Source organism: Cyprinodon tularosa, unplaced genomic scaffold (assembly GCF_016077235.1).
Source record: "Cyprinodon tularosa strain WSP-4 unplaced genomic scaffold, ASM1607723v1 ctg537, whole genome shotgun sequence".
Classification (NCBI taxonomy): domain Eukaryota; kingdom Metazoa; phylum Chordata; class Actinopteri; order Cyprinodontiformes; family Cyprinodontidae; genus Cyprinodon; species Cyprinodon tularosa.
In genome coordinates, this window is record NW_024039271.1 from 486,238 (window position 1) to 495,692 (window position 9,455).

Below are 9,455 nucleotides of genomic sequence, written 5' to 3' on the forward strand. Positions count from 1 at the left end.
CTCAGTTTCATCTCTGCTCGTGCTCGACCTGCTCTCTCTCCGCGCTCAACATCAGCTGTGCGCTCGGCTCTCTGCGCTCGCAGCTTCATCAATGTAAATGAACCAAACCATCAGCCAATCACGCTCAGCTTCTGTTCATCCAATGAAAGCATTCCTTCCTCCTTCCTTCTTCTTCTTCTTCTTCTTTTCTATCATGGCGGATCGCAAGCAACTTTAAGGTGCATACCGCCACCTACTGTTCATAAGTGTGTAGCAACATTGTTTTACATCTATTAAATTCTATTTTTTTATTTTGTATTCTGCAGATAACTAAATAATGCTTTCCTTAATCTATAAATATCCTTTATATTTCCTTTATTTCCCAATAGACTCCATTCTTGGCCTTTCCTTTCAACTATTCTTAATTTCTCCCTTTCAGGTTCAGATGTTTTACAGTTCATCAATACGTAAGCATTCATTCCAAATACTACATCCTGTTAAATGAAAAATAAAATAAAAACACAATCAGGAAAATCAAACAACTCTTACAGTTATTTGGTCAGCACTGCTAACCATTTGATGGATTTTATAGTACTATAAAATTCAACCATACTTGAACCTGAAATATCCTCCTTATTTTTCTTTTAAAACAGCAAATTTAAATCCATGTCAATAGCAGGTAAAAGAGATGGATGAGGCAATGATCTAATAACTGTTTTACTGAAGTTTATTTCAGATAATTCAAGATATTTTATAGTACTTCTTCTGTCCATCAAATGGTTAGGAGTGCTGACCAAATAACTGTAAGAGTTGTTTGATTTTCCTGATTGTGTTTTTATTTTATTTTTCATTTAACAGGATGTGGTATTTGGAACGAATTCTTACGTATTGATGAACTGTAAAACATCTGAACCTGAAAGGGAGAAATTAAGAGTATTGAAAGGACAGGCCAAGAATGGAGTCTGAAAGGATTATTGGGAAATAAAGGAAATATAAATGATATTTATAGATTAAGGAAAACATTATTTATTTATCTTCAGAATACAAAATTAAAAAATATAATTGAATAGATGTAAAACAATGTTGCTACACACTCATGAACAGTAGGTGGCGGTATGCACCTTAAAGATCCACCATGGAGGAGGAGGAGGAGGAGAAGAAGAGATTTGATTTTTAACAAAACATTTATTAAACAATGATTCATCAAACAAACAGTTAAAAGACTCAGGTCATCAGGACATCATTATAAAAGCAGCTTGTTATATTTCAGCTCTCCTGACTCAGAAATGGTGAACAACACATCGTTAAAGCCCCACAGTTATATAAAACCCTTCAAATCCCCAGTGGCTCTGTGGAAGCAGAACTCCAGCCTCAACCTGGCTTTGATGTTACACTTCCACAGAGCCACCGCATCAAGCTGAGGTCCTTCCTGCAGTTTGTCTCGTCGTGTTAGGTAAATGGCCATTTTGGCTTCAGAGATTAAATCATTTAAAATTCTGGAGTTGAAGGCAGTGGCTCGGTTATAATGTACACCACTGATAAAAACGGAATGGGTAAAAACCACACTATAAAGGCTAAAAACGTTCATTAAAAATATTTAAAAAACAGTCAGTCGTACACAATCCATAAAAACGTGAAACACACTCTCGGGCAAACTGCAAAAAGGACATTTGTTTAAAACCTCAGGACTGATGACAGATAAAAACGCGTTTGTAGCAATGGCGCCGTGAAGTATCCTCCATTGAAGGTCACCAGTCCGTTTCTTGATGGGAGGCTTGTACAAAGTCCTCCACTGAGGTTTTTGTCCTCTGAACATGTCTGCCCAGACGCTTGTTTGCCTGTTATGGAGAGTTCTCCTGTTTAGGACTTTAGTGCATGTTCTATATAATGTTTTTGGGTCCGCTTGCACAGATCCATCTTCTGATTTTGTAGTAGGGGTCCGCTATCCTCCTCAAAGTCTGGATCCATGCACGCGTCCGGGAACGGGTCGCTCATGTCAGGCGGGCGCTGTCCGGTGGCGTGCAGCTGCAGGAGCCGTCTCTCCCCAGCAGTCATCCGCTCTTTCAGACGCTCCAGAAAGCGCCGCGCCAATCTGGCGGACCGGACCCCCAGTAGCGAGCGGATCTCCTCGACGCCCGAGAAATCCGGCCCGGCGACCCGCACCAGATGCCTCAGGGTCACCTCTCCCGACCTGGACAGCATCTCGGGAAGGCCAGGCACGGAGCTGTCGTGGACGTCCAGCCTCGCTCCACACACCAGCGGTTCTTCTAAAAGCCAATGCAGAGAGTTATACGTTTTGGACCTGTGCAGTTTAAAAAAAGCACATGATTTAAAAACACTTTGATAAAATTGAGGTAGCCCTTTTATCTTTAAGAGACTTAAGTCTGTTAAAAACAGAGCAGCATCCAGCCCCAGAGAGTTTACACGTCTCAGAATGCAGCTGGCCACATCTCTCCACACGGGGTTTTCTGTGAGGAACTTCTGAAGGAACTGTAAACGAAAAGTGGCTGTTCTGGCGGTCAGGTGGACAAGGCCCTGGCCCCCCTCCTCTCTTGGTAAAAACAAGACAGACTGTGGCACCCAATGTCGACCGCTCCAGAAAAAATTCACCATCTCTGACTGTATTTTTACAAGAAGGTCAGAGGGTGGGTCTAAAACAGAGAGTTTGTGCCACAGCTGTGATGCTATAAGATTATTTAAAACTAGTACTCTGCCCCTATAGGACATCTGGGAGTGCAACCACTTCCATTTTTCCAACCTGGTTTTTATTTTTCCTTTCACTTCCTCCCAGTTTTTCTTTAAAATTGCTTCACTGCCTAAAAACACACCGAGGTTCTTAAAACCGTCCCTCTTCCACACCAGATCTTGAGGGAGAACTGGGAGCCTGACGGACCACTCTCCGACGGCCAGGGCTTCGCTCTTTGCCCAGTTCACCCTCGCGGCGGACAAGACTGAAAACTTTTCAGTTACCTCAGGTAAAAGGCTGACATCCCGTTGATCCTTAATAAAAACAACAACGTCGTCAGCGTAGGCAGATAAAACCATGTGATTAGTAAAACCAGGTAAAACCAGACCGTAAACACTCGAACGTATTTTCTGAAGGAGGGGTTCCAGGGAGAGCTCGTAGAGCATCCCTGAGAGCGCGCAGCCCTGTCGGACGCCTCTACCCACCCTAAAAGGAGCACACAGGCTACCGTTGATCTTCAGCACACTCTCTATGCCACTGTACAGTACCTGGATCTTGGCGATGAGACCCTCGCTGAACCCAAACCCCCGATCTTGTAATCGGTACAGAGGAGGGACACGGGGCGCCAGTTCTTGACGTCTTGCAGGTTACCCTTTTTGGGGAGCAGGGTGATGACCGCCCTGCGGCAAGACAAGGGGAGCAAACCGGCGACCAGACTCTCCCTACAGACGTCTAGCAGGTCTTTTCCCAGAAGGTCCCAATAGGCCTTGAAGAACTCGACGGTGAGTCCATCAATGCCAGGGGACCTCTGGCTCTGCATGCCGAGGAGGGCTGTGTGGAGTTCCTGGAGCTCCAGGGGACGCTCCAGCTCGGTGTTTGTCTCCTCAGAGACCTGGGGTAGTTCAGTGCAGAACTCCCGGAACAGATCCTCATTCTCTTTATATTCGCTCCGGAACAGAGAACGGTAAAAACCCACAGCCCTCTCCCTGATCTGACCCGGTTCGCTCAGTTGTTGCCCCGTGTCCGACAGCAAAGAGTGGATCAGCTTCCTCTGACCGTGCTTCCTCTCCAGGCTGAAAAAAAAAGCTAGAGGGAGCATCCATCTCTGTGATGTTCTGGACCCGAGATCGGACCAATGCGCCTTGGACTTTTGACTCCAGCAGGTTGGCTAACGCTAGCCGTTTAGTTTTGAGAGCTTCAATGTGCTCTTGATTTCCTGTGGATCCGCTGAGTTGCTCTAAATCCACGATGTTCATTTCCAGATCTTTGATAGATCTGGTAATGTCACGAGTGACGTTGAGAGTATGCTGTTGACTCAGCAGTTTTATCTGAACTTTCCCATAGTCCCACCACTGTCTAAGAGAGGTAAAATCTGACTTTCTCTGTCTAAAACCAGTCCAAAAAAAAACTTAAAATCTCCTTAAAACCTCGATCGTGAGTTAAAGCAGAGTTAAAATGCCAGTAAGGGCTTCTCGGTAAAATGTTTCTAATAAAAACACTACCTAAAAGCAACGAGTGATCCGTAAAAGCCACCGGTAAAATCTGGCATGCCTTAAACACGTTAAAATGGTGTTTAAAACAATAAATACGATCAAGCCGAGCTAAAGAGATTCTGTTTTCATTGATGTGGGACCATGTGTACTGCCTGGAGCCAGCGTGCATCCTCCTCCGTACATCCACCAGGCCGTGAGACAAGAGCAGCTGCCGCAGAGCGTGTTGGGCTGCTGGATGCGGCTCTGGATGATTGCGGTCTAAAAGCTCATTTTCGGTACAGTTAAAATCCCCGCCTAAAAAAACATAATCATCACACCCACAATCACCCAACCTTTTTCTCTGCATTGGTAATAGGTGCATAAATATTTATAAAAACGATGCTTAAAAGATCAAACTTTGCTTTGACTAAAAGACACCTCCCCTGAATGACGTGCTCAACTTCTGTAGAAAGAGGGGTGAAGGTTCTGGAGAAAAGAATCCCCACCCCAGCACTCTGAGAGGTGCCATGGCTTAAGATGACCTCCCCCCTCCACTCTCTACTCCAGTCTGCTTCAGTTAAAATATCACTATGGGTTTCTTGTAAAAACACAACATCGATTCTTTTTTGTTTTAAGGTTTGATAAATTAAAGCACGTTTTTCAGCCTCCCTCGCCCCGTTAAGATTCAAAGATGCTATTTTAAAAGAATCCATAATGGGTAAGAAGCTAAAACCAACACACCAAAAAACTATAAAAAATAATAAAATGTTGTGCATCATTAAAGCTGTTTTCTGACTTTGGACATTATTTTCCTTAATCTAAAGATTTGTCTTTCAGTTAAACCTGATGACCCCTTGTTGCTGATGTGATGTCTTGTGGATGAATAAAATAATCTTAAATTAGGAAAATATGTCTCTATTTTTAATCCCTTAAAACCTTTTGTATTCACTAAAAAATCCCTTTAAGATTCTGCGGGGTATAAAGGCTCCTTATCGCTGGACTGTGACACAGAGAGCTCACTGGTGTCAGAGACCCAGCTCTCAGCATCGCTGCTGTCTGACTCTTCGTCTTTCTCTGCAGCCAGCAAGCTGGCCTGTTTGCTGGCCAGCTTGCTGGCTTGTGCAGCAGCCACCACATTCTTCCTTTTGCTTTTTCGTTTAGGTGCAGAAGCCTCCAGCTCCATCACCTCCTCTGCTTCACCCCTCTCTCCCTACACGCCACCTCCACAAAACAACTCCACGCTGTTTGCAGTTGAACCTTCAACCTGTCCTCTAACCTCCCCCTCACCTTTCTCTCCCTGAACTCCACACGCCAAATAGCCCTCATCACCCTTCATCTCCTCCTGCTCTCCCTGCACACCGTCTCTCTCCCCACCTGCGCTCTCACCCTCACCACCATTCACCCCATCACCACTCAGCACCGTGCTCCCATCCTTCCTCACACACACAATCATCTTTACAGATTTCACTGTCTTAAGGACTGACGTCTCAACAATACCTGGAGCAGGCTCCTCCACCATTGGCTCCTCCTCAGCCGCCGCAGGTCCCTCCGACACCAGCGCGGCACCCCCCGCAGCAGCAGCAGCGGGCCCCTCCGACGCAGCAGCCCCACTAGGCAGGGGCCCCATCTGCTCAGCAGCAGCGGGTCTCAGCCCAGCCCCATCAGGGCACACTTTAATAACATGTCCCTCCTGTCCGCAACCAAAGCACTTCATGTTAGAGGAGGTTGCTAAAAGCATGTAGTCAAATCCATCCAATCTAACATGAAAGCGCAGGTTGATTTCCTCATCACGTTTGTTCAATATCATGAACAGTTGTCTCCTGTGGGAGACAACATGTTTTAACAGAGGTGATTTATTAGCCTGGGTCCCATTCCGAACTTAGTCCCGCCCACAAAGTTTGAGGTCAGGAAGTTCGGTCTGGCTCTGCTCCATAGTAGCGCGAGTATTATCGCCCACTGTCAGGCGGGCCAATCAAATTGTCAGGGCGGGCTTTATACGATGATGGACAGATGACCAACAGTAACGTAATCAACCACGTGACCAAAGCGCGCTTGGGTGACAACAACAATGGCTGCCGCTGGAGAGTTGAGGTGAGTAGATTCTGCTATTAGGTCTGTTCTAGAAGATATAGACAGCAAATTAATTTTAAAAGGGGAACAGAGAAACGCGATCAAGTCTCATCTTCTTATTCTAGGTGTGCAACTGCACGCTTTGATTTTTGTTGACAACAACTATGCGTCGCTTAACATACGTCACGCACTCCGTTGCTCTTATTGGTTGTAGGTCTATCCAATTGAGTGCAGAGGCATTTTTTTTCCTGGTTCATTCGAAACACGCCCCATAATCACAGCTCTATAGAGCAGCATCAGACTCATTCTGACTAGAATTGTGTAGGACTACGTCAGGCTAGTGATTTACACCCCATACATCACCTTCTTAATGGGTGAAACCACCTTACCGTACCGAGCTTTTGATCAGGAACTCATCACTGATAAACGGAGGAACGTTGGACAGAGTGGCTCTGTTCGAAAACCTAGGACGCATCCTTAGAAGAACGGATTCGAAGGCCGATTACGTCATAGCTCGGCGCTGAGGTCTGGTTGGATTCCAAGAGTCCTCGTTATGCGGCCTTAAAATGCGTCCTTCTTTTTGCCCGATTTGAAGGACGGGTCCGATGTATCCGCGGTATTCTTGGATATCCCAGGATTCATTGCGAGACCAAGCAAGCTGTGATCAGAGGAAAGGTTACATGGCGCCGAACAGTGGTGAAAATTGGAAGTTCAGTTTAATATAATACAACTCTGTGAATAGTTCCGTCTGAGATTAATGAAAAATAGTTGTTTTAATGGTTATAGAGTCAGATATGTGGCGGTAATGTTTGGTTTATCTAAAGGTTTTTATCTGTTACTGTGTAAATGGGTTTGGCTGGAATTTAAGGACAGATTCTAATAGATCTGGAGGGGGGGGGGACTATAAATCTGATAGGAGTTTTATCTTTTTAGTGGTGTTATCTGAAGTGGTGTTTAAATTCGGGCTGAACAGTATTGGATTGACAACGAATGGATAAATTAATGGGAAACCCTCTTAACCATGAAACAATAAATATTGTGATAATTAACTTAATTCTGGTTGTTGCTTATTGTCCTTCGGCTTCACTGAACCATAACATTCAGGTTACATTTTATTGCCATTATCCCGCTGCATTCAGCTTAGACTCACTATGTGGTTTTATATTTTTAAATCACATGCCAAAATCACAAAGAAAATGAAATATCTACTGTGCATTTTAGGTTATGTTGTTAGGCCTTGCTGGATTTATGATTAGATCATAATGTCAGTCATTAGTTGGACATGGTGTTAAAATATATTAGGATCACAGCAGCAAATGTTACAGGATCATTTCATAGCATGTTCAGAGCTGCAACTAGAGCGCTATGCTATGTGGATTTTAAACAAGCACCAACTTCTCTACTTGTCTTATTTTCCATTATCTTTGATGGATGTTATGTTTGTTTTGGTATAAACTTTGAATTTCTTTTATTTTAGGTTTTGCACTCTTGACCCCTAAACGAACTTTAGCTTGAACCACAGGTCATTATCTCTTCTTCTGGCCACATAGTCTGCTCATTGCTGTATCGCTGAGCCCTCCACAGGTGTTGCAGCTCTACTCTAATCCATTTTTTTTAGTTACAGCTCCACATTTTAACTCATTCACAACATTCCTCTATGAGATTTTTTTCAATCATTGTGGAATTTGACTTTTTTTGACTAAATTCAAGTTGAGCTGCATTCTCCAGTGTTTTGCACAATAGTGCTTGTTTTTGTTTACATGTGATTGTATTTATTTTGCACCCCTGCCAAAATGATAGCTATTCACAGATGTTTATTCCTCTGTGTTCAATGTTCAGTTTTATTTCTACTGCATATCTGTGTAATACTTGAAGACTAATTAGAAAAGCAGAAGAATATTTCAGTTGTTCCTTTATTAATGTATGGAAAGCAAGGTTCAATGCTTTCCAGGTAAAACAAATAAACAAAATGGCCATAACACTTTTCCAACAATAATTGGGCACATAAAGGTCAGAGCTCAGCACAGTGTCGCATAAGAACCGGAAAACATGGAAGATCTGTGTAATATTTGACCATCACATCATTTTCAGAAATTGCTCTTCCATCTTCTTCCCAAACAGCTCTTCATTCAGTTTTCTCTTCTCCTACAGCAGGCGGTCTTTGAGAACACAATCCTCACTCTTTCTGTTTTTTCTCATTTTGACCAACCTCCAACTTCTGTTCATCTTCATCCACTTCCTCACTCAGTTCTGTTTCAGTGTTGTCAGTCACAGGGTTTGTTTCAATAATCAGGTTGAACAAACTCAGTCTCCAATCCTCCACCCTGAATTGATGTAACCTAAGGTTGAAAACTCTGGAGTTTTAGAGTTGAACACGTGGTAAAATGTATCAAAAGACATCAGTGAAGCCCAGATTCAACAAGTCACCATGACAACAGGCAACAGGAAGTGCCAATTTCACCCCAGTGGAACTAGATATTTTAATAAAGCAAAAAAAAAAGCAAATTGGAGAAAAGAAAGACAGAGCAACAGCACTAGAGCTGCAAAGGAGAGGAAGATGGCAAAGAAGAAGATTGCTGCGTAAGTTTATATAAAGTCTAATATGGCAGGCCGTTTTGACATTTATTAGAAGCCCTCTCCTCTGTTGTTCCATTTCTAGATCACTAAAATACGATTCTTCCTGGTAAAATCAAATTCCCAGTGGGAACTGTAGTAATAGACGTACTAAATTACATTTCTGCAGCAGAAAAGGGTTAGGGTTAGGGTTAGGGTTAGGTTAGGGTTAGGGTTAGGGGTTAGGTTTGGGTTAGGGTGGAGGTCAGGGTGAGGGTCATGGGTCAAGGGAACCAAGAACTGGATCCCCCATTCCCCCACACACCCCTCCTCAAAGCACGGGCACGCACTGACCACAGGTATGTTCCCCGGGGCCGCTTCTCCACCTGCCCATGAGGCCACGGCCCACGCTCACCGACAGTTTTTCCCCGCAGTGTCCCACAGTTCAAAAAATTAGGCTTATAGCCTGCATTATGGTAAGTATTTTTCTAGGTTCCAGATTGTTGCGGTAAGTATTTTTCTTTCTCTTTCCCTTACTTTCAGGCAATTGTGTTTCTTTCTATTTATTTAGGCTCATCATCGTGTGCATTCTGGCAACGTTTCGACATCTTTTGTGTCTTCCTCAGGCCTACACACGGTATTCTCTTTCTTAATTTAGCTTAGGCACCCCCTTATCTGATCCAACATCCTTGAAA